The 25,588-nt window shown below is 38.6% G+C and overlaps 1 protein-coding gene across 2 annotated transcripts in view; it reads right to left on the bottom strand.

Moving 5' to 3' along the window:
• Positions 1-25,588, bottom strand: part of CDH8 (cadherin 8) — a 348,752-nt gene that overhangs the window by 112,878 nt on the left and 210,286 nt on the right. The gene's annotated exons all lie outside the window — the stretch shown is intronic.

Below are 25,588 nucleotides of genomic sequence, written 5' to 3'. Positions count from 1 at the left end.
ATACACAAATATTCAACATGATAAAAGTTCAAAAAATAATTTACATGTGAACTAATTAGCTAACATGTGTAATGTTTTTAAAACAATACAGCAATGACAAACATGGAGTAGTATGGGCAAGACTCTTGCTGCTGTTATGGGAAAATTATTTTCTGTCATTTCACCTTGTTTTCTACACTTGAAAAATGGGTATAATAATACTTGCCCTTTACATAACTCAGAGAAAAAGCTGCAAAGATTAATGAAATATTTGTTAAGACTTGTAAACTGGATAAATTCGGAGATCATCGTGATTCTATTATATTCTTCCAATAGAATTTGCAGAACCATAACCCTCAACCTTTGCAAATAAGGCAGATGTAAGAATGTAGCAATAATGGGGCACCTGGGTGGCTCAGTCGGTTAAGCGTCCGACTTCGGCTCAGGTCACGATCTCGCGGTCCGTGAGTTCAAGCCCCGCGTGGAGTTCTGGGCTGATGGCTCAGAGCCTGGAGCCTGCTTCCGATTCTGTGTCTCCCTCTCTCTCTGCCCCTCCCCCATTCATGCTCTGTCTCTCTCTGTCTCAAAAATAAATAAACGTTAAAAAAAAAAAAAGAATGTAGCAATAATGTAATTTTTAAAGAAATCTTTGTTCTTTAACAGAAGGGCTTCAATTAAATGTCTAAATATCAAGATCTGAGATTTCTCAAAAAAAAAAACAACGCATCTGAGAATTGAGAAACCAAGAAAGGTATGATCTTCCAATGTCGCAGGCTGACACTTCAGTGTTAAGATTATTGTCATTAGATCCACAATCCCAGCCACTTACTAAATGGACAATTAGGGTTTATTTCTCTGGCAATTCATCAAAATTAGTTGAGGTACTCATGCAGCCTTTCCCCACATCAGTTGCTTGGTTGTGTATGGGTAAATGCCAGTTGATTTAATTTTTCATTTTTCCTTCCAGATGTTTTGGCATCACATAGTTTATAGGCATATAATTGCTTCAAAATGCAAGATTAATTCAAGAGAGTTCTGTTCCCTGCCTTCTAGGCTTTAATCAAAATAATAAAAGAAGTAATTTTATTGTTTTAAAATATGAACTTGGATCTGAAATTCATATCTATCTTGACCCAGCATTTCAACAATGGGCCTGCATACATTTTATTTCCTTGAGAAACTCCAGGCTGATCCCATGGGATGACAGAAAGGAGTTAGAGAGAAAGGAGAGACTCCATTTCCAGAAGACATCCAGAATAAATCTTCAAATCTGCAAGAAGTCCATGTGATACTGACTCAGAAATAGTCTACTGATGTAGAAAGACAGACTTGGTGGACATTTGATGTACCTAAGTTGCCAAGTCTGTGATCTTAAAGAAATCACTTAACTTCTCTAGAGCTCAGCTTTATAAATTGAGGATAATGTAACCTATTTACTTCACGGTCTCTTATCTCAATATTATATGTACAGAAATGCTGCTAAACAAGTTAAGTAGTCATTTGTGAAAATTACTTATGAAGAAGAACCTCAGGCCAAGCTTATATTGGCCCTTTTAAGAACAGGACCATCCCTTTGAGCTGCAAAGCATATACAACTCCAGAGATGCACTTGTGTACTTTGGAGAAGACAATCAGCAGGAAGATGAGAGGATGGGCACTCTGGAAGGAGCAAGCCAGCAGGCATCTGCTTTCACTGAAGAGAACTGAGACCTGCATATTCTCAATTATATCTCTTCTGAAATGATGACACCCTTCAAGGTATTCTGCATGATTTGTCTCTGCCACTCTTCCTACAGTTCCTACGTACAACTACTACACAATTTTATGGACCACTGTGGTCACAGATGCCATTACTGTTACCACTGTTACAGTCTGTATTCCTAGAATAAATCTGGTTAGTATCTGTTCTCATAAAATGATTATGAGTGGCACACACTCTAATTATGAATTCATGAAAAGTCTTAAGGTTGCACAATGACTTTGCACTGTCTAGCTGAATGATCTTGACAAAACAACCTAAGCTTTCTGACCTTTGGGAACATCACCTAAAATGCAGGATAATATTATCAGCCCTGGCCTATTTTCATATATTTAAGTTTTCAGTGTAGTAAAGAATAAAGTATCCATTTATGAAATATATAATATCATAAGAGTAATGTAAGGAACTCCCATTACTAGCATAAATGAAGTCTGGAGGCCAAAGTTATCTTTACCTGGCAAGGGCTTCAATTTTTGACTATAGTTTTTAAAATACCATTCACCTTTCTAGGTTCACGGAGGTTTAGGGTTTTATCCTCAACTTCGCAGTAACAGAAACTTTAGTCTATCTGCGCATCCTTGAAGTGAATGTTGCTTCAGCACAGACATGCATTACCCAAACTCTTAGAAGACGCCTGCCTAACAAGACAATGATTATGTTAGTTTACAATGAAAAATAGAATGTCTGTCCAAGGTCTTCCAGTGTAGTCTACTGGTTAAGGCAGATGTTAGGTAGTCAGGCAAAATGCAGGATCAAAGTCTGGCTCTACCAAACACTACTTGTGAAGTCCTCTTTGAAGCTTAGAGACATACAACACCTGTCCTATTTTTTTATTTACAGTGTTAATCGTATGATTCATAACCACATAGGGAAGTTTTATAAAGTACATGGGCAATCTCCTCCAAATGCTGGAGTCAAGCACTAAGGAAATCTCATGAAACGATGGGATAGTAGTTATGATAAAGATTATCTGGGTCACTGTATTTTATTGCAGCTATTTCCAAAATTGAACAAAATAATCACAAAAAAAAGGTGGCTTGAAAAACACAGAGTGAGAGCACTGGGGAAGATGTATAATTTAAATCTTGGTGGCCAAAAGCTCTGACAATGCGTCTGTTTCCAGAGACAGGGCTGGTCCTGGGAAGATCACTTCAGTCTTGATCCTTAGACCAGGGCATCTCTTTCTGGCAGAACCAGGATGAGTACCCACAGGCTCTATTTCTATGACTCTCTTAATTCCTTCCCCTGGCTCACATATCTCTTTGCAATAGTAAGACCAGGGATTTAGCAGCAGTCAAGTTTTGATCTGGCCTGAAACAATTTTGCCTCTTCAGAAGGCAACCTTATTTGATGAGAACCTAGAAATGTAAATTATAATGCTAACCTATTTCCATCAGGGCAACCTTGATTTTCATTCTGCTCTTAACAGGGACTAGCATTTATGGAGTTCTTACTGTATACTCTATACCAAGAATTCTCCTGAATGCATTGCTGCTTTCAATAGCCAACCTCAATTTTATAGTGATAAATTACTTTACCAACATGATATCCAATATGTAATAACAATTTTTGTTGTTACTATATCTCACACCAATTGATGCCTTTCTAAGGTGACAGTTCTCAAGCAATTTGGTCTCAAGTTCTCGTTGTATACTTAAAAATTATTGAAGAAATTAAAAAAAAACTTTTACATTTAAAGATGTATGTTACTGGGCTATCTCTCGAGCCCAGTATTTATCAATTTTTTTATCAATTAGAAGTTACAACTAATTTTTTCTTGAAAACACAGTGACACACAAGCACACATTTCATTGGCCATTGAGCAATATCAACATATCATATGTTAGGCAGCTGCTAGACAACTCCACTCCCCACTCAGCCAAATAGTGTCTTAGTATTATAAACACATTTTGACCTTGCAGTTGTCTTAAAAATGTTTGAAAGACTTTCAGTGTCACTGGACTACACTTTGACTATGCTGTCTTAAAGAATAAAATTTTCCTGCCCTAACCTTCCTCCATATATTCAACCATTGTAGTATTTTTAAGACTACACACGATGCTAGGTATATTGTCCAACCATATAGAAAGATTATCTAGAAAGATAAGGTGTTATTATCCACACCTTACAAATCATTAAACTGAGTCATAGAAAGGATTGGTACTTTGCTCAACATCACATGACTTAGAAGTTCTGTCATCAGTTTACATCTTCTCTTTCTGTCTCCACATATGTACTCTTCATTATCATGCTATGCTGCAGCCACCAAAGATACATCAACTAGAGATGAATTAGAGCTCTCATTTCACTCAGATACTACAGACAACTCTGAAGTCCAGTTTTAAAATTACAAAGGGCCCAATAATTGAACCTATATTCCCCATACGGTTTTAACAGGCCTCTTAAAAGCAGACGTTCCTTTTGCAGATAAAGTAATTTTCTATGTGTATATAAAAAAAAACGGACCATGTGAAAATAATGATGAGCCAAATTCCAAGCTAAAACTACACTGAATAAAATAAGCATACTACCCTCTGACTTATTTTTAGGATTCTTAATCCCACATAGACTGTAAGCAATTCCCTAATTTTTCTGTTCCTCTATGTATAATATCTAGTACACTACACCTGTCATTATTGAGATATTTGAAAAATTGTGCAAATATTAATATTTTTCAAAGAATGTTTGCCCAAAGGCCACACTTCTTAGTAGCATGAAGAATCCAGGCTTTGGTATCAAACCTGGTACATGACCCTATATACACCTTCCTTGACTTCCCTAGATCTTCTTTCTCCATTTCTGAAACAATCCTCAGAATACATCCATCTCAATGGTTTTTTTTTTTGTTTTTTTGTTTTTTTTTTTTTTATGAGGAGTTAATGAAAGAGGCATTTGCATACAGTGAGTAGCATTCTGCTTGGCGTTCTATAGCGTCCCAAATTCCAGTTTATCCCCTTGTCACATTCAGGTATCATTCAATCTTGTGGATTTAAACATGGAGCCAATAGAGATCATAGGAGAGTTCTCACAGTACCTGCTTTCTTTGCATCCATGCAACTTTCCTAAATCCTAATTCTTCTGATGTCCAAAACCAAGTGAGCATCTCTAGCATTTCTGCAGCCAGAAAATAAACCTTGGGCATTAATTTATATTTTCCTATTGACCTATTATGCAATCCTAAAGCACAACAGAAAGATCAGGTGGAAGTAAGATGCACATACAATGGAAGCCACCATAACCAAGACTGAAATAGGCCAATATTAACAATCCCTGCTTTGTATCTCCAAATTCCCAAAGCATCCTGGGTGGATTCATGCCAATTCCTCTGCCTGTAACATCCTTGCTTTCCTTCTTCACTTGTCCTAAGTGGCACTGAGCTTGACTGGAAGCACACTAAGGAAGGTATCATATAGAACTCATCTCTTCCTCTAGGTGTTGTTTGGATGCTTTCTGTCTCCTTCCATAGACAACTTGACTGTGATCCAGGAATAGTCTCCCAACTAGAGAAGCCCCACCTCCAGGCTGGGGACTACAGTTTCAACAACCTGGGACCACAGTGCCTAGCAGTGTTGTGCAGAAATATATTTGACTCATTAATGTTTTGTGTGTTCAACCCACAATTATTTGGGATACTCAGTGATTATTTTATTATATTTTAAACCTCTTTAAGAAGGATACTATAGGGATCAAAAATCAATCAGAGAAAAAAGACAAAAGAAATTCAGCACTTCCCCGTTTCACTAAGATCTCCTATTTACACACCAGAAGTCATCTAATAGACTAACTGCCTTTTTAAACCACGTCTAACCAACCACTTCTGATAAATGTCCAGATACGTTCAGACTTATTTTTAGGTATCAGTTTCCCTGACATGTCATCTGACACATCAGTTTCTGTCTTAGATGCTTTTTATATCTTTTCTTAAATAAACAAGTGTGGGTTTCTATGGTATTCTTTGGAGTTCAGTTTTTGTTTCTTTGTAACTGCTACATAATTATATTGGAAATGTGAAAAACAGTTCAGCAGGAAATCAAATGCTGGCTCAGTATGGGTATTTTTATATCCAAAGATACTCAAATATGAACCAGCAAAGAAATTTGGATACTGTGCCTAACATGCAATCTAATGACAGGCCTTATTTAAAAGCCAGCAAAAAAAAAAAAAAAAAAAAAAGCTCAAATAGAACATTTTTTTTTCCAAACACAGATTGTTTCTTTACAGTGCATTAGAGTTGTTCCTTTGTGTTTGCTAAACAAGTAAATAAGGCTGAGAGAAAAGGTTCTTAAAAAAAAAAAAATCAGTGGCTCTTAAACATCACACTCACAGCAGTCCACTGGAAAGAAAAAGTGGTAAAACTATCACTATCACCATTGTTAAATACAGATATAGAGAATATATTTACACTGTATAACTATGTATCATATTGCATTATAATATAATTACATATAATAAAACGTAACAATTTTATGTTAATATAATCTATTATAGTAAATATAAAAATATAATAATGTGATATAGATGTATCTATTTTCTGTGCCAGCCAAATAAGTTTTAGCTCTCTGAATATTATAGTTTCCTTTTAATCAATAAGCAAATACATTAGATTGGTCAAGGAAATTATGTTCAAGTACACTGTTGTTACTGGAAACTACATTGGAATCCTATTGGTTTGACTGCAGAATCAAAGCCTTTACATTCCTTGCTTGTCATCCCTGGTTTTATTCCACATCCCCCTTCGTCAGCCTATTATTAAGCATTAATTATCAAACTGCAACAGCAGGTGTGTGGAACAGACTTCAGCATCATTCCAAGCTTACCTCTGTGGGTTTGCAGAGCATTCAGATTTTAATATTAGCCCCTCATTTAGACTTTAATTTCTTCTAAAGTTAGGAACTGGAGGTTCCTAAAAATATAAATTCCTTTAGAACAGATAGTTCACAGATGTAAATTTCAAATTAATTGCCCCCATCTGGACCTCCTCACATGCACCCCATTTAGTTATTTTAGTGGGGGTGAAAGTCTACCAATGATATCCTATTGTGTTGGAACCTCTTTTACGAAAATCTGGTTAAAGGAAGACTTTAACTGTGGATGCTTCAACTTTGGAAGGGATGGACCATCTTCTCTTGTTCTTGGCTTGTTCATGGGAATCATGGTAGATCTTAATAGCATTTAGGTTATCAAAAGAAGAAAGTGGTTCTATGTTCAGAGATTGGGGGTAAAGAGACAGACAAACCTAGGGTCAAATCCAAAGTCAGCCACCTAAATCTAGTGAGCTTGAATTTTGAATCTCTTCTTTATTAGAGGAAGGAATTGATGATACCCACTTAAGGAGTTTTTGTGCAAATTAAATGTGATAAAGGGCATACAAAGAGCTAGAATACTGCCTAGAATACAGTAAGCACAATTCTTAATTATATCCTTAGTTTCATACTCATCATCAAGGCTTGCAACCATCAAGAGTATTTGCTTCTCCTCTCTGCTCATTAGTTTTAATCAGATGCCAAATTCTGTTCTTTCAAACCCCATATCTAATACAGCTTTAGTTATATTCTGAATTAGGACTGCAGGGATTATAGCAATGGTTGTCAAAGTGGTACCTGGCCCAGCAGCATCCCTCACATGGGAACTTGTTAGAAATACAAATTCTTGTCCAAGAAATATGTTTTCACAAACCTCCAGGTGATTCTGATCCACCATAAAGTTTCAGGAACACCCATTATTGTAAACTCCCAAGGCAGATGGCATGGTAGGAGGATCCTAAACTCACCTCATCCCACAGATAAAACTAGGTAACACTCCCATAAGTTTAAATAACCTAGAAAATGAACCAGACTGGCAGAACAGACTCTCCACAGCTAAATGCGAAGAAGAGACCCTATGAAAGAGGGTAGGGAGGGCAGAGCATAGTCAGGAGGTAGACAGAGGGACTGTCCACAGCAAGGAGAGATACCACTGGCACAGAGAGAGCAAAAACACAGACACTTACACCAGGTCATCAGGCACAGGGAACCTGCATGGGGAAGACGAATCCCCTTAACATTTGGCTTTGAAAACCAAAGGGCCAAATTTTTAGAGTTCTTACAGTCAATGGGGCTTAACACCTGGAATGTGAAAAATCAGTGTGCATGGCTCTGGAAGAACCTGAGGGCCACAGGAAACTAAGTACACGTGCTTAAAGGGATACCACAACAAGGAGCCCCATAGGGACACAGCAGAGAAGCAGCAGTTTGAAAAACACGTGAGGTACATGGAAAGGAGATTTGTTTACTCATCTCAGAAAATGCTGGAGGGGAAGGGATCTTTGGGAGACTTCTCCAGGAACAAGGAGCTGGCAGGCACCATTTTCCTCTCTCACCCATAGCCTAGATACAGGAACTCCTGTGAGAACTAGACAACACCAACACCCACTACCTAACTTGCTGACAGCCTGCCCCGGCTGTCTTGTTCTCATGCAGACCTGACTCCTCCAATACTCCCTTGGCCTGAGGTTATTCAAAGCAGTGCCACAAGCCACAAGCCTGGCAGTGTTCAAGAAGCACTGACCGGTGCCAGCACTACTCCCAGGTGACTCTTGCCCTAAGGATAAGGGAAGGTAACTAGACATAGCAGTCTGGCTTCAAAACTAGCACTGGGCTGGAGGAAGGCACTGGGTCTGACTACAGACCCCAACCACCAACCAAAGCTTTACAGGCGATAACACAGGGAAAGTGCTCTGCAGTCTGGTGCTACTACATCTCTGGCATGCACCTGGTCTGACTCAAGACAAAGGCAGCTCAGAATGGACCACTAACACCACAGAGACAAAACCCTGCCCACAAAAGGCAAAAAGAACCATTGCAGATGACCAGACAGAAGGGAAAATCAGCTCAGCCACAACAATACAGTGCACAAAACACACATAAGAAACACCCCTAAAGTGCCAGGTTCTGGTGAACAGGGGACATTGCACAACAGGAACACCTTCTTCATAAAGCCATTAGTTTGAAGACCAGGAGACATAGGGGACTTCCCAATCACCTACAAACACAGAGAATTAGAAAAAAAATGAGCACAGCAGGGATATATTCCAAATGAAAGAGCACCACAAAATCATAGCAAGGGAGTTAAATGAAATAGAGGTAAGTAATATGACTCATAGAGAGTTTAAATTAATGGTCATAAAGGTTGAGACAAGAATGGAGGACACATTACTGAGACCTTTAACAAAGAGCTATAAAACATAGAAAACAACCAATCAGAGATGAAGAACTCTGTAACTGATATTAAAAATATGCAAGCTAAAATAGGGGTGCCTGGGTGGCTCAGTCAGCTAAGTATCTGATTCTGGATCTTGGCACAGGTCATGATCTCACAATTTGTGAATTCAAGCCCTGCACTGGGCTCTGTGCTGACAACATGGAGCCTGATTGGCATATTCTCTCTCTCTGCCCTTCCCCCACACTAACTCTTTCTCTAAAAATACATAAATAAACTTAAAAAGGGTTCATAAAAATATACAAGCTAAAATAAAAAAAAAAGACTAGCGGAAGCAGCAGAAGAGGTCAACAACCTTGAAGACAGACTAATGGAAAGCAATCAAGCTGAACAGGAAAGAAGAAAAAAGTTAATAAAAATGAAAATAGATTTAGGGAATTCAGCAACACCATGAAGCATAATAGCATTCACATTATAGGGATCCCAGAAGGAGAAGACAGGGAAAAGGGTACAGCAAACTTACTGGAAAAAACAGTAGTTGAAAACTTTCCTAATTTGGGGAAGCAAACAGAAATCCAGATGCAGTAGTCACAGAGAGTCCCAACAAAAATCAACCCAAGGAGGTATACACCAAGACACATGGTAATTAAAACGACAAAAAGTAGTGATAAAGTAGCACCAAGAGAAAATAAAACAGTTACATACAAAGGAAATCCCATAAGGCTAACAGCTGATTTTTCAGCAAAACTCTTCAGGCCAGAAGGGGTGGCATGATATACTCAAAGTACTGAAACAAAACAAACAAACAAACAAACAAACAAACAAACAACTGCAGCCAAGAATACTATCTATCTTGCAGGTCAGAAGGAAAGATAAAGAGTTTCCCAAACACAAGTTAAAGGAATTAAAAAATTTATGACCACTAACCTAGCCTTACATGAAATGTTACAGTGGATATATTGAGTGGAAAGGAAAAACCATAAGCAGGAGTAAGAAATGTAGGAACACAAAAAAAGTTTAAGTGTATCTATAAAAATCACTCAAGAGATTGACAAAATAAAAGGCTATAATGTATGCTTCCATATACCTAAAACATGCGGAGTGGAAGAGGGGTAAAGAATGGGTTCAAACTACAAAAACAACCATAAAACAAGTAACAAGGCGGCAATAAGTATATACCTATCAATTATTACTTTTAATGTAAATGGATTAAATGTTCCAACAGAAATATGGTAACAGAATGGATTAAAAAAAAAAAGCAAACTCATCTATATGTTGCCTACAAGAGACTCATTTCAAACATAAAGACACATGCATATTGAAAGTGAAGGGATGGAAAACATCTATTTTCCAAAGGAAAGTAAAGGGAAATCTGCATTTAGCAATGCTTATATTAGACAAAACAGACTTTACAACATGCTATATAATCATAAAGGGAACAATCCAGTAAGAAGATATAACTCTTGTAAATATTTATGCACCCAACATGAGAGCACCAAATACATAAAGCAGGTAGTATCAAACATAAAGGAAGTAATCATTAGTAATACAATAATAGTAGAGAACTTTAATGCCACACTTACATCAATGGATAGATCATCCAAGCAGAAAATCAACAGGGAAACAGTGTCTTTGAATGACATATTGGAGCAGATGATTAAACAGATATATTCCAAACCTTCTATCATCAAATAGCAGAATACATATTTATTTCAACCGACTGAGCCACCCAGGCGCCCTTAATACATATTTATTTCAGATGCACATGGAATTTTCTCCAGAATAGATCACCTATTAGGCCACCAAACAGTTTCAACAAATTCAAAACGACTGAAGTCATACCATGCATCTTTTCTGACCACAATGATAAGAAACTAGAAATGAACCGCAAGAAAAAAATCTAGAGAGAACACAAATTCATGGAGGTTAAATAACATGCTACTAAACAGTGGATGGGCCAACCAAGGAATCATAGAGGAAATAAAAAAAATACATAGAGACAAATGAAAATGAGAACATAATGGTCCAAATCTTTGGGATGAAGGAAACCTATTTTAAGAAGGAAGTTTATAGCAATACAGGCCTACCTCAAGAAGCAAGAAAAATTTCAAACAACCTAACCTTACACCTGAAGGAGATAGAAAAAGCAAACTGAAGACCAGTAGAAGGGGATAATGAAATTGGAGCAGAAATAACCAAATAGAAACTAAAAAACAAAACAAAACAAAAAAACAGCATCAGTGAATTCAGCAACTGGTTCTTTGAAAACAACAAAATTGGTAAATATTTAGTTAGACTCATAAAAACAAGGGGGAGAGGAGACCCAAATTAAAAAATCTGAAATGAAAGAGAATAAATGATCAATACCTATCACCTCCCAAAAATCAATCGGAAGAAATAGTAAATATGAGCTGGCTGATTAGCAGCAATGAAATTTAATCAGTAATCAAAACAACTCCCAATAAACAGAAGTCCAGGACCAGATGACTTCACAGGTAAAAGCTACCAAACATCTAAAGAAGATTTACTACCTATTTTTCTCAAACTATTCTGAAAAACATAAAAGTTTCTAAGTTCATTCTATGAGGCCAGAATTACCCTTGATACCAAAACCAGAGAGAGACAATACTAAAAAAAGATAACTACAGGACAGTATCTCTGATGAACATAGATGCAAAATCCCTCAACAAAATATTAGCCAACTATGTCCAATAATGCATAAAAAACTCATTCACCACCATCAAGTGGGATTTATACCTGGGATGCAAGGGTGGATCAGTATTTGCAGGTCAGTCAACATGGAATATCACATCAGCAAGTGAAAAAGTAAAACCATACGATCATTTCAATAGAACTTGACCAAGTACATCCATTCATGATGGAGACCATCAACGTACAGTGGGGTTAGAGGGAACCTATCTTAACATTATGAAAAACCCGCAGCCAATATCATACTCAATGGTAAAAAACAGATTTCCCCCTAAGATTAGGAACAAGAGAAGAATGTCCACTCTCACCACATTTACTGGAAGTCCTACTTAGGGCAACCAAGAAAGAAAAGGCATCTGAACTGGTAAGGAAGAAGCAAAACTTCCACTCTTTGCAGCAGACATGATACCAGATCTAGAAAATTCTTAAAGACTACATCAAAAACCGCTAGAACTGATTAATTCACTAAGGTTGCAGGATACAAAAATCAATATACAGAAGGGCTTCTGCATTTTTATACTCTAATAATGAAGGAGAAAAAATAGAAATTAAGAGAAAAATCCCATTTAAAGAAAATAAAATACTTAGGAATAAAGTTAACCAAGGAGTTGGAAGATCTGTGCCCTTAAAGCTAGAAAACATTGAAGGAAGACACTGAAAACAACACATAAGAAATTAGGAAGATATCCATGCTCATGGACAGGAACATCAAATATGTTACAATGTCCATACTGCACAAAGCAGTCTACAGATTTAATGCATTTCCTATCAAGATACCAACAACATTTTTCATAGAACTAGGACAAATAATCCTTAAGCTTGTATGGAACCACACAAGACACCAAATAGCCAAAGCAGTCTTGAAAAAGAACAAAACACGACGTTTCACAATCCCAGATTTCAAGATATACTACAAAGGTGTAGTAATCAAAACACTATGGTACTGGTACAAAAATAGACACATGGATCAATAGAACAGAAGAGAAAACCCAGAAATAAACTCCTCATTATATTGCCAATTAATCTTCAATACAGGAGCAAGAATATGCAATGGGAAAATGACAATCTCTTCAACAAATGATGTTAAAAAAAAAAAACAACAAAAAACTGGATAGCCACATGCAAAAGAATGAAACCAGACCACTTTTTACACCATACACAAAAATTAGCTCAAAATGGATTAAGGCCCTAATGTGAGACCTGAAACCATAAAAAGAGCAGAGGCAGTAATTGCTCTGACATGAGCTGTAGTAACCTTTTTGGAGATGTCACCCAAAGTGAGGGACACAATAGGAAAAATAAACTACTGGGACTCCATCAAAATAAAAAGCTTCTGTACAGCAGAGGAAATAACCAAGACTACTAAAAGGCAACCTAGTGTATGGAAGAATATATTTGCAAAGGACATATCCTGTAAACGTAAGTATCCAAAATATACAAAGAACGGATACAAATCAACACACAAAAATCCCCAAACAATTCGATTAAAAAATGGGAAGAAAACAGCCACAGACATTTCTCCAAAGAAGACATACAGATGCTTTACAGACTCATGAAAAGATGCTTAGCATCACTCATCATCAGAAAGATGCAAGTCAAAACCAGTCTCCCCTCACACCTGCCAGAATGACTAAAATCAAAAGCACAAGAAACAACAAGCATTAGCAAGGCCATGGAGAAAAGTAATCCCCGTGTATTGCTGGTGGGAATGTAAGCTGGTTCGGCCACTGTAGAAAAGAGTACGGAAGTTCCTCAAAAAATTACAAATAGAACTACAATATGATCCATTAATTCCACTGCTTGCTATTTAGCCAAGGAATACAAAAACATTAATTCAAAAATACATGCAACCCTATGTTTATAGCAGTATTATTTATGATTGCCAAATTATGGAAGCAGCACAAATGTCCATTGATGGATGGATAAAGAAGATGGGGTAAATATGTGCAATGGGATATTAGTAATTTAGATCTATAATCTGTTATAAAAAAAGATTTTTTATATGTTGCAATGTTGCCATTTGCAACAACATGCATGGATCTAGAGAGTATAATGCTAAGTGAAATAGGTCAGAGAAAGACGAATACTAGGTGATTTCACCCATATGTGTAATTGAAGAAACCAAACAAATGAACAAAGGGAAAAAAACACACATGCACAATCGAAAAAAAAAAACAAAAAAACAGACTCTTAATTATAGAGGACAAACACGGCTACCAGAGGGGAGGTGTGTGGGAGGATGGGTGAAATAGATGAATGGGATTAAAGAGTCCACATATCTCAATAAGCACTATGTATATAATTGTTGAATCTTTATATTGTATACCTGAAACTAATATAACACTGTATGTTAACTATACTGGTATTAAAAACAAAAACTCCATCATAGCCCTATTCTTCCCCCTTCATTCTCTCCATCTCAGGCTCTCCATTCCAATCGCCTAACCTCCTAAACCTGAATCCTAATATTTTTCACCCTATCTCTTATTTCAATATTTTAATGTATATGATGGGCTCTCTGACACAGAATAAGGTAATTTCCTTGCTCTGTCATCAAAAGGCAACCAAAATTTGATTCATTTAATTTTCCAACCATATCTTTTCTCTCTTGATTTCCCTCATCACCAGAAGATATTCTAAGCTCTTCTCTGCTTGATCAAGATGTTTGTTAATTGTGAAATCTCTCACAAAAAGTCTGATGAAAATATACCTCCTCCAAGGAATCCTCCCAGAGAACATGGTCTTTCCTGTCCAATGGAGAAATCTCACCCTGCTTCCAATTACAAGCTTTTTAGTAAATGATATGTTAGAGTTTCAAATGCATGCCTGAGGGAAAAGTTCTTTGCTTTAGATGCACTATTAAGGCTCAAAGAGAAATGAGTCACGTCTTACTGCGTTCCAAGTGCCCAATTCTTAACACAGTAGGTGCCCATGGAATCCTTGCTGAAATGAGCTGAGCCCTATCTGCTCTAGGTATTTGTTTACTTTTGAAACATTATAAAAATACTACCAATTGTCTTGAGGATATGAAAGCATTATGTTTTGGCATGACTTTGTGAATTCTGGCTATGTAGTCCTGGAGTAGTCATTTCACATCTCAGAGGATATCCTCTCCACTCTTTCTTTTTAAGTTTATTTTTAAATTTTGAGATAGATTGTGCAAGCTGGGGAGGGGCAGAGAGAGACAGGAGAGAGAGAGTCCCAAGCAGGTTCTCTGCTGTCAGTGCTCGACACAGGGCTCAACACAGAGCCCGACACAGGGCTCGATCCCACAAACCGTTGAGATCATGCGTGACCTAAGCTGAAATCAAGAGTCAGACACTTAACTGACTGAGCCACCCAGGCACCACCTCCTCTCCATTCTTTAATGGGGTTCTGTAGGGCTCAAACAAAACAACTCTTGTGAAACATTCAACACAATACCTGGCCCCAACTTTGGTGCTAAAATGATGTTAGTTTCTTTGCTTTTAGTTGATTTGAGTTTGTGGGTACATAGAACGGATAGTCATAAAAGGAGCAAGCATAACACATCCTTGTTACGAACAGCATAACCTCTGACCTTGGCCATCACATGTGGTGGATCCTTGTACTAGAGACTCCAGGAACCAGAAATCATCACTAGTATAAGGGTACAGCGTGATTAATGCCTTGCCACCCCAAATGATATGTAAGCAAGCTATCAGAATTTAAATGTCTACTGTTTGGCTGAAGGGTCACCTGAACCTAACTGAAATGCTAGGTGGGTGGGGGTGGATAAAGATGGAATTGGTGCCTATTTTTAGCCCCAGTTTCTAAGCTTTGGATTAGGGATTCCTGTAATCAGAAAAAGCGCTGCATTTTCATTCTTGGCTTTGCTGCTTTGTAACCTGCTTCCAGTTGTTCAATACAGATCAGATTAAATGATAAACGGGCTTGTTGGGTAATGAAGTGTGGGCTGGCATTATTCAGGGCTTGCCTCAAGGCTCTCAGAAGGAAAGAGAAATAAAGTTTCTTAGATCAGAAGCCTGGCTCCTTGGGGAAGGAGAGGGGATCCGACGCTCCTCTCTGCCAGCACCTTTCTCATGGTTTCTGACTCCTGAGATTGATTAATATTCTACGGGAATCCCTCTCTGTGAGCACAATGGCTCACAATTTTCATATAAGGGGAGCACAGTTCTTCTTGCCCTCTGTGTCTTAGCTTCAGTCACTGAGGAAAGCATGACTTTAGAAAATCCAGAAAGCCATAGGCCTGTCTGAGACCTGTAACCAGGAGCCCAGTGGGGTATATTAAAGCAAAGATCCTTTTCACCAATCCATTAATAGTGGCTGTTTGGAGTCAGAACTCATCAGGGTACTCTCCAGTAGTATTAACACATTGTTTCCTTCAATCATTCATTAATTTAGCAAATATTTATTGGAAGCACCAAGAATTATGGTAGGATCCCAGGACAAAACAGTGATCAATAATAAAACAATAATAACATGTTTCACAAGAGCAAGGGCTTCACCCATTTCTTCCTTTCGAGATGTATTCTCAAAGCCATAAGCAAATCAGTGGTTATTTATAATCCTTAACCTGTCATTTGAAGTAAAAGAGAATGGATTTGTGAGAACTTAGAACAAAGAAACCTGACCCAGTTTGAGTATCAGGAAATAGTAATAATAATAGTTAATGCTTGCATGAACACTCACATAGAAGTTCTTGTAGCATTATAAATGCACTAATAGATTTAGTATGCGTAATACAAATTGCTATTTAAGTTGAAATTCTAAAGACCCTGCAGTTAACCAGTTGATGGCTGTCAGAAATATTGTCTTATTGTTTCTCCCAAATAAGAAAGGTGTGGGAGCAAAAAATTCTGACTCACATGTAGTATAGTGAGGATTCTGGAAGAAAGGCAGGTAAGTACCTATGCCTAGGCTGCAGATCATTATTGCTTCCTGGTCACACCTATTGAGATTCGGCATCCAAGCATGAAATACATTTTTAAAAGAATAAAAAACAAATGGCCATAATATTTCCAACTCCTCCCATTAAGAGGTGACATTCTTGAACCTCTTGAACCTTGAAACTTTTGAACCTGCTCCTTGAACCTGCTCTTGGTATGTGACCTGTTCTGGCCAGTGTGGTAATAGCAAACTTGATACAGAGACTTGAAAAGTGCGTCTTCACCAATCTGCTGCTGCTCCTTGGAGCCCTGAGAGCAGCACTGGAGATGCTGAGCTAGCCTATCAGAGGATCAGACACATGCGTAGCATGGTACAGCGGTGCCCTCTATGGCACCTGGTCTAACCAACCTTCTATATAGACAGGTGAGATCCACACAGACCATCTACCCCCAGACAAGCCAGCAGCTGACCAGAAAGACTAGCAAAGTCAGTTCAAACCCAAAGAACTACCCATCTGGCCCCATCAAACCAGGAGAAATACATGTTTATTATTTTAAGCTGCAGAGTTTAGGCACGGCTTATTCCACAGAGGTGAGTGGATACAAATCAGAGGGTTCATATAACCACTTTGATCAACCCTTTCCCCCTAAGCCCAAGTGGCTGGGGAACAAAGTGGGGGAAGATGAGTGCCCAACAGAATGTTTAGCTACAGGACAAAGGAGATGCCAGGGGATGTGAGAGGGGTAAGCACCACGTTTAGTGTGGAGGAGGTGAAAGAAGAGCAGGGAGAAGGAAGGGGAAAGCCTGAGGGAGGGAAGACAACACTATTGAGGACTTACTATACACTGGTTTCTGACGTCCTTTTTCTGTATTATCTCATTTAACTCTCATAACAAACTTAAAATATAGCAACTGAAGCTTAAATAGATTATATAACTTAGTCAAGTCACACATAAAGCATACAATGCCCCAATATTTTGGCCATGACGATTTGACTCAAAATTTATGTTTTAAACTAATAACCACTAACACCTGCTGTGAAAGGGTGATAGCAATACCCTTGACCTCAGTCTGGAGTTAGAACTAGGGAGCTTTTCAAGTTGGGAACCTGGCCAGGACACTTTGAGCTGAGAGAGAAAAGGCAACACTTCTACTAGGTACACATCATTGTGAAAAATTATATTCCCCAAATAATCCCAAGATGACACTTCTGGAAAAAACTCACAATTTGGTAGATCCTCAGAATGAAGCTAGGTGGTTCTGCTCATGACAAGAAGACCCGTCTTGGGCATATCCTCTTTACTTGTATAATAATGATAAAAGTAAGTTTGCTTTATAATTATTGCTATAATAATCAATACTGCATTGTCATAATTATCAGCACTTGACAACAGCCCTCCAACCAGTCCTTAAAGGTTCCCTTGCTTCAAGCTTATTCACTCCTTGCTTGCTGACCTTAACTTCATGGTTTGCAGGAGAACTAACCTGCTTCCCAGGAGATCCCGCAGTCCTCTGGCCGTGAGGGACAAAGGACCAGACTTTCCAGAAGATAAGGCCTGACTGCATTCAAAGACAGCAACCATGGACCAGTCTCCTCAAGAGACAACTTGTAGTTTTAATTACTGGTACAGGGGAGGAGTCTGAACTGCCTTATCAGGAGGCACCTGTTGGACTCCTGGGGCATCCTTTACTGCGAGACACCTGTGAGCCTTGATTACCAGCAGAGTAGCGGAATCTGGAAGACTTGCAAGGACAAATGATTAACTGCTGCCCTAGCTTCTCCTGCACGTAGCCATCCTCACGATTTTCCACATCTTCCCTGCTGAAAACCCCATGCTTGGCCTGGACTGGGAGGATGGTCTTTGGGACTTTAGTCCGCCATCCTCCCCAGTTGCTGGCCTCCCACCTTGCCTTTCCCACCATCACCTGTCTTTCGAATTTGCCTTTAAGGCAGCAAGCAGCTGAACCTGGGTTCAGAACCGGTCCTCAACAATTTTACACTATGTTGGGCAGAATGTTAGCACTTAAATATGTTTACTCCTCATCATATATCTCTAAAGGTGCACCAATGCAGTCTCCATTTTATATGTAGGGACAGTGAGCCACAGAGAGAAGTACCTTGCCAACAGAGTGAGTGTGGCTAAGTGAAAAAGTAATCCAAGCAGCAGGACTTAGAAAACCAATCACTTAACTTCCCCCTTTCTCTCTTTGATTTCCAGACCGATAACTGCACTTCCTCCCCAAGTCCTTACAACGTCTCTGTCCCAGAGAAACCAAAGCCTGAAGAGAAATCAATCTAATACTATCTTATCTTTATAATCTGTTCATATATTTATATCTAAGGCCTTCTCCATCTCACACCACTCTATCTGCTATCCTCAAAGCTGCAAATGACCATTTATTTGCCCGAAGTGGCTAATTTTTTGTCACGTGCACCTAAAAAGCTTGAATTGCTGCTCGCTGCTTACCTTCTTTCTACCCTTTGTCTATAGGAAGACTTATTGCTGAGGCTTGGGTAGGTGGTTTATAAAGAGAAACCAGGACAAGACAGGGATGGAAACCCCTCAGTTTTTGTCTAAGTTAGGACTAAGGGGTTGTTAGTTATAGTGACATCCTAAAGAAGCTCCTGGTTAAAACCCATATCTCTAGTCTCAATCTGCATGCTTTTCTAAGTAGATGAAAGCAAAAGGAGGGCAGAGATGAAAAAGATGGAGATGTTGTGGCAAGATGTTGGCAGAATGGATGCAGAACACAGAGGATATAGGGAGAAATTGCCAGGTCAATCTGCAAAGAACCAGAGTAGCTATATAGAACATGGGCGCTATAGCAGTTGAAAGAAAGCTGATGCGGGCTACCCACCGAATGATACTCATTTGGGCCTGAATCAGCATCTCCTTGGATGCAGAATGATGCTGACTCCAGTCCATCCCTCTGGATAATGATTGACTGGAGGATGACCCCTTTCCCAGGAACCTGTAGTTTCCCCATGACTTTCAAATATGTTATTTCCCAAATCCCTTCATTATCAATCTTGTTGTTAACAATAATGGTGATCTTCACCTTACAGCACCTGTATGCTTGTCTGAGGTCAGGGGACTATATTCTCAGATGGTCATATTGTTATGGCCTCCCTGATATTTGGGAGCCCTTTAACCACCCGTGCACGTGAATTTCACTGTCCACCTCAGGTTCCAGCACCCTTTCCCTTCTGTGAGCGTTATCTAACTGAAAAATATGGCATCCCTTCATCTGCTTCCATCTAATCCTACACTAGGGAATGGCATTGATCTCAATGAAACTCTAGTTTCTATTATGCCACAGGGAAAAAAGAAAGAGATGATATATATTGAACAGGACCTTGATATAAAATTTGAAGTCTTTAGTTCAAACAGGCTCTGCAAAAATGTGCCTGCTTTCTTGTGAGTACCTTCCCTTAGCCACTGGCCAGTCTACTGTGCCTGAACCAAGGACAAGATAAAGGTCAGTGAACAAACTTATCCTATCAGTTGTGCAATGAAGAAACATAACCACACCTAGCAGTAATACGCAGACCATGACTACCAATTCTGTTGCTGCGGGGAGGAGATAGAGTAACACACAATATAAACCTAATACATAGTTTTAAATTAAGCTGTGATTCAAAGCCCAGGATTACAACTATATTAGCAATAATGTACATAATTTATTAATTTCTAGAGGCTGTAGATGGATTTTGAGTTAAGAGGTACAGTACTATCACTTTGATTTCAATTCTCACTACACCCAAGATTGCAAGAGACAATTATGATTCCCATTCCACAGATGAAAACACTGAGAATGGACGAGGAGAAAGAGTTTGCCCAAGGTTATATGGCCAAGACACAGCCAGCACCAGGACTCAAGATTTCTCTGCACCATGAGCTACAAAGATATATTTTTCCTAAGTATCCTGGGTTGGACAAAGCAATTATTCTGGCAACTGGGCCCTATGCCAGGAAGAAACATTTCTTAAGTGCTATCAAACTAGTGTTTTCCCTGGGAGATTTAGCCGTCATTAGTGAAAAGCTTCATTTGCAATATTGTGTGCAGCCCACGGTAGTGGGCCAGAGCAATGCATTATCACTAACTCAAAGAGATTAATTTAATGGGCAATTATATGCTTCCTGCTTTAAAATACTTTCAGGTAACCAATAGTAGTGTGCTTCTGTAAATGCCAACTGCCAGCACCCAGGCACCCAGGGTCAGCGGGTTTCCCTACTTAACCACCTCACACTACCAGTTTCTCTGCTCTAAAACTGTCATTCGGTGCCTCTGAAATGCCTCTGAGAGACTATTCTAAGCAAGTGGATTCCCCCGCTGTCCCCCAATGTCCTTTATGTCTCCTACAGCTGTGTAGTTAATCACAATGTCCTCGTAGGCAGGTCTTAGCATTCTGTCCAACCCAGAGGAACCCCGTGCGTGCGTCGTCTGATGGGCCTTAGGCCAAATCACAGCTCAGGGAAGTATCACCTAGTCACCAGATGAATGACAACAAACAAAGACAGAAACAAACAAGGGAACACCTCAGCTTTCTGTGCCTTCATTCAAGGCATTTTTAGAGCCTAAGGCACCTCTGATTGGGGGGTAGACAGGACGGGGGGTTCCTGAACTGCCTGGAAATTGTGACACAGCACGTCCCGGCCGGACACCAGGGCTCTTTCATGTAGGTGATTCGGGTCAGCTGAATACCATGTGGTCTTCATTGAAAAACACTGTCCCCTAAAATGTATTATTGTGTGCCTTCCTCAGTTTCCTCATCTGTAAAATGGTTATACACTTGCAGTCTGAACAGTTTCAGGGCTCTGCTTTGTGCGTTAGACAATACTCCTACCTTCGCTTAGAAGCGCTACAAGAGCAGGACCTGATCTTGTTCTTTCCTCCACTGAACCCCTGTCTGGGCACCCTTCTGCTTGGCATAGAGGAAATACTTCACTCACTTGCTTTGGCAAATGCTAGGCAATGTCAGAAACTCAGTTTAAGCCAGACGATGAAAGAAGCCTTAACAGAGGTTTCTTCCATGGAAGGCACCTAAGAACATATCATCTGCAGTTGAATGGCATGGGTACTATTCTTGCCTTCTTACCCCAATCCTTGACCTCTATGAAATTTTGGGTAAGTTACTTAACTGTGTTGAGTTTCCTTGTCTGAAAAAAGCATACAGATGACCCTTAAACAATTCTGGGGCTTGGGGTGCCAACAATCCCCCAAATCTGCACAGTTGAAACTCCGTGTATAACTTTTGACTCTCCAAAAACTTAATTATATTTATATACTATAAGCTATATTAATTTAGCCTACTATTGACCAGAGGTCTTACTGATAACATAAACAGTTTATTAACATGTAGTTACTATGTTATATGTATTATATACCATAGTCTTACGTTAAAGTAAGCTAGAGAAAAGAAAATGTTATTAAGAAAATAAGGAAGACAAAATACATTTACAGTACTGTAAGTGTATTTACTGGAAAAAAATCTGCATCTAAGTGGGCCTGTGCAGTAGAAAGCTGTGTGTTGTTCAAGGCTCAATTATATTAACAGTACCTACTTTCTCAGAGTGCTGTGAGAATTTAATGCATGATAGGGCTTACCTAATACTTTTTCAGTGTTTAATTAGTCAGCTAAATTTACCTTAAGCCTTCACCACTGTGGTAAATAGCAGCCATGCGCTCTAGTTGCAGACGATGGCATTGCTGGTAGCAGAAACACGCTCTACCGGTCTAATCTCTTGTTAGCACATGGGCATCTAGCTGCCAGCTCGTGTAATGAGAGGTGCCTGTCGATTGTGATGGCAAGCTAGATCTATCACCACAGAAATACTTGTGTACTATACACAATGAAGCATCTCAGCCTTGGTTAAGTGAATCTGACAGAGGATAAAGGACAACATCTCCATTCTCATTAAGAGATAAGAGAAGGACTTCCCTAAGATCCATTTTTTTTAACCTTAATTTCATTTGTTTAAATCTTTGATGAGATGGCATTCTGAGAATCATTTTAAATTGTTCTCCCTGGAAAGAGTATTTCTTTATCTTTATTAACACCTCAACTTTTAAGGTTCTGTTTTTCTGGGTGGTTTTAAATCTTCAACTCATCCAAATACAATAAATCTCTAATTTTCTTTTTTTTCCCCAAGACATGGTCTGTGGCTTCGGAAGATAAACATTACATGATGGGCTAAGTAATAAAACCAAGTCAAACAAGTTTTTAAGCCATTTTCATGTAGTTCTAATTTTTCTGAAGCCTTCTGTGATCTTATTATTTATACTTCTTTTTATGTTTTAGGAAATAAAAGGCTTAATTGTACTTTAAAGTTCCTAAATTTATGCCCATCTCAGCTTTTATCTTTCAGCCAAAAATTAAAGTTCTCTTTGTACTTTCTTTCTTGCTGGTGCTAAGAAGGTTACAGGCAAACATTCCAAAAAAAGCAGACTGATATCTAAGTTAACAGTTCCACATTTCTTGAGATGTTTGACCTCCTGAATTAAACTTCCTTATAGGTCAAAATATGCCTATGTAGTTTGTTTATTTTTCAATCTCCAGGTAAGATTTAATTAAGTAAAAGAGAGTGATAACTCTCATTATTTCAATAGAGTAATGTAAGTTGGGGTTATATATTTTAAAGTGTATAATGTTCACAGACAAGGCAATGGTCTTTATACAGGCACAGCCATTATGTATTTGTTCCCTACATGGAACCAACTGTAAACCTGAATCTGGGACATGTTTGAGTGGTTTATCTTAAGCCATGAAGAAAGTTTTATCTGGTCTAAACTTTGATATACTTTTGTAATTAGAGTATACTGTATTTATTAAAAAATAAACTATATTGCTTTAAAAATGATCTTAACTAATTATCTTACTAGTACACATACAACTTATCTTTTTCATATTTATCATGATCCCTTTTTTAATATAATCGTATGTTCATTAAAGGAGTTCCATCATTGCACTTTTCCACACCATCAACAGGGAACTGCTTGTAATTCCCAACACTCACCATCTTCTTCCTTACCCCTCAGTCTTTCTGTATGGATATCTCAGCAGATTTCAACTTACCCTTTCATATCCAGGTGCTTCGAGGAGACATGAGAAGGAAAACCCCAAGATCACTAGGGATTTGGTCTCTTTTGCTGACTGCTATATCCCCAGCCACCAGTAGAGCGCTTGGCAAGTAGTATAGACTCAATAAATAGTTATTGAGTAAATGAACAAATTAATGTCATCTCAGACTTGGTCACCCTAGAGTTAGCAGCTTATTTCCTTGCAGCAACTGCTTTTGTGTCTGTCTTCTTACTTGTCTGTAATTCCTTGCAAACGAGTCTTTTGTTTCGTGATTGTCCCTGAAATGTTTCTTAACCACCTGCTCTGTATATTCATTTATTTTTACTCCTTAGAATGAGTAACATAGATCCTTATAATTAGGACCTCCTTGATGAATATTAAGTAAAGGCATCCATCTCATAAAAAAAAAAGTGTCACGAATTAAGGCTAACTCAACTTGGTTGTATTCAATATGAGAAGGTTCTTTAAAAAGTAATTACTGCCTGCATAAAGAAAACTGTGATCCCTTAGAGAATTTTTATAAAGCTCTAAAGCAATATAAATTGTATACAGTTTTTCTCTGAGGCTTAAGGTAATAATGTGGCTTCAACATTGTAAATTATGAAAATTTCATGTTTGTACTTCTTTCTCTAGATAGGGTTAACATTTCTTTCTTTTTTTTTTTTTAATGTTTATTTACTTTTAAGAGAGAGAGAGAGAGAGAGAGAGCCAGCCAGGTAGGGGCAGAGAGGGAGAAAGAATCTGAAACAGGCTCCAGGCTCCGAGCTGTCAGCACAAAGCCTGAGGCAGGGCTCAAACCCATGAACCATGAGATCATGACCTGAGCTGAAGTCAGAGGCTTAACCAACTGGGCCACCCAGGCGTAGATGGGGTTAACATTTCTAATGAACCAGTTACCAAGTACTATCGTTGGTTTGCTTTATCCCTTAATGTTAGCGAAGGGTAACTGCTACCACAATAACACACTGAGGAAGAGAATACTACTCGAGTTTCCAGAGTTTATGCTCTCTCCAGAACCCTCCATTTGGTAGGGCTGAAGTTACCTATCAACCTGACTGCATGTCCTCTGCTTGCATTCAAGGAGGCTATAAAAAAAAACAGATATGCCACACTCTTACATCTTCACTTTTTCCACACAGTGTTATTGTTGGTTTACTTTTGTTCTGTTTGTTTTTTTAACCAAGTTCCATGGGGAACATTTCTCCCATATCCCAGAACAAGGAAAAGTGGTGCCATCCTGATGTCATGGATGGCTCATTTGCACAAACAAATTAATCGTGTATCTCAGAGATGTTTGCCCTGTCTTCACAAGAAACCATAGAGGAAATTTTAGAGAGAGTACAGAGAGGATTTTAGGTCTCACATCCATTAACTGTCATCTATATTGTATCACAACTATATTGTATGTACGCCCAGGAATTTTTCTTAATGTTGATTTTTATTTCTTTACCCAGATTCCCAACTCATTCAAGAATTTGTCTCCCTTGGGGCGCCTGGATGGCTCAGTCGGTTAAGCGTCCGACTTCGGCTCAGGTCACGATCTCGCGGTATGTGAGTTTGAGCCCCGCGTCAGGCTCTGTGCTGACTGCTCAGAGCCTGGAGCTTGTTTCAGATTCTGTGTCTCCCTCTCTCTCTGACCCTCCCCCGTTCATGCTCTGTCTCTCTCTGTCGCAAAAATAAATAAATGTTAAAAAAAAAAAAAAAAAAAAAGAATTTGTCTCCCTTGAATCTGTGTGAACTGTAAAGACCTTATCAGGTCCTTGATCGAAAGAAGGACATCAGATAATATGCAAAATGTATTTTGTTTGGAAATAAGATGAATATTATGTTCTTTTGCATATTTTTGTGTAATAAAAATTGGTGAGGCAGAGTGCAAATTCTCTGAGACAGTGTAGCACAAAATTCCACCAGAGAGCTACTGCTTAGAGACCCAGTAATAGCGGCAGTATGTGCAATCAAAGAAGCTGTGCTCACTAAAAACTGACTGAAAG

This window comes from Prionailurus viverrinus, chromosome E2 (assembly GCF_022837055.1).
Source record: "Prionailurus viverrinus isolate Anna chromosome E2, UM_Priviv_1.0, whole genome shotgun sequence".
NCBI lineage: Eukaryota > Metazoa > Chordata > Mammalia > Carnivora > Felidae > Prionailurus > Prionailurus viverrinus.
Note: the sequence above shows the minus strand (reverse complement) of the source record. Positions and strands in the feature narration are given on the sequence as shown.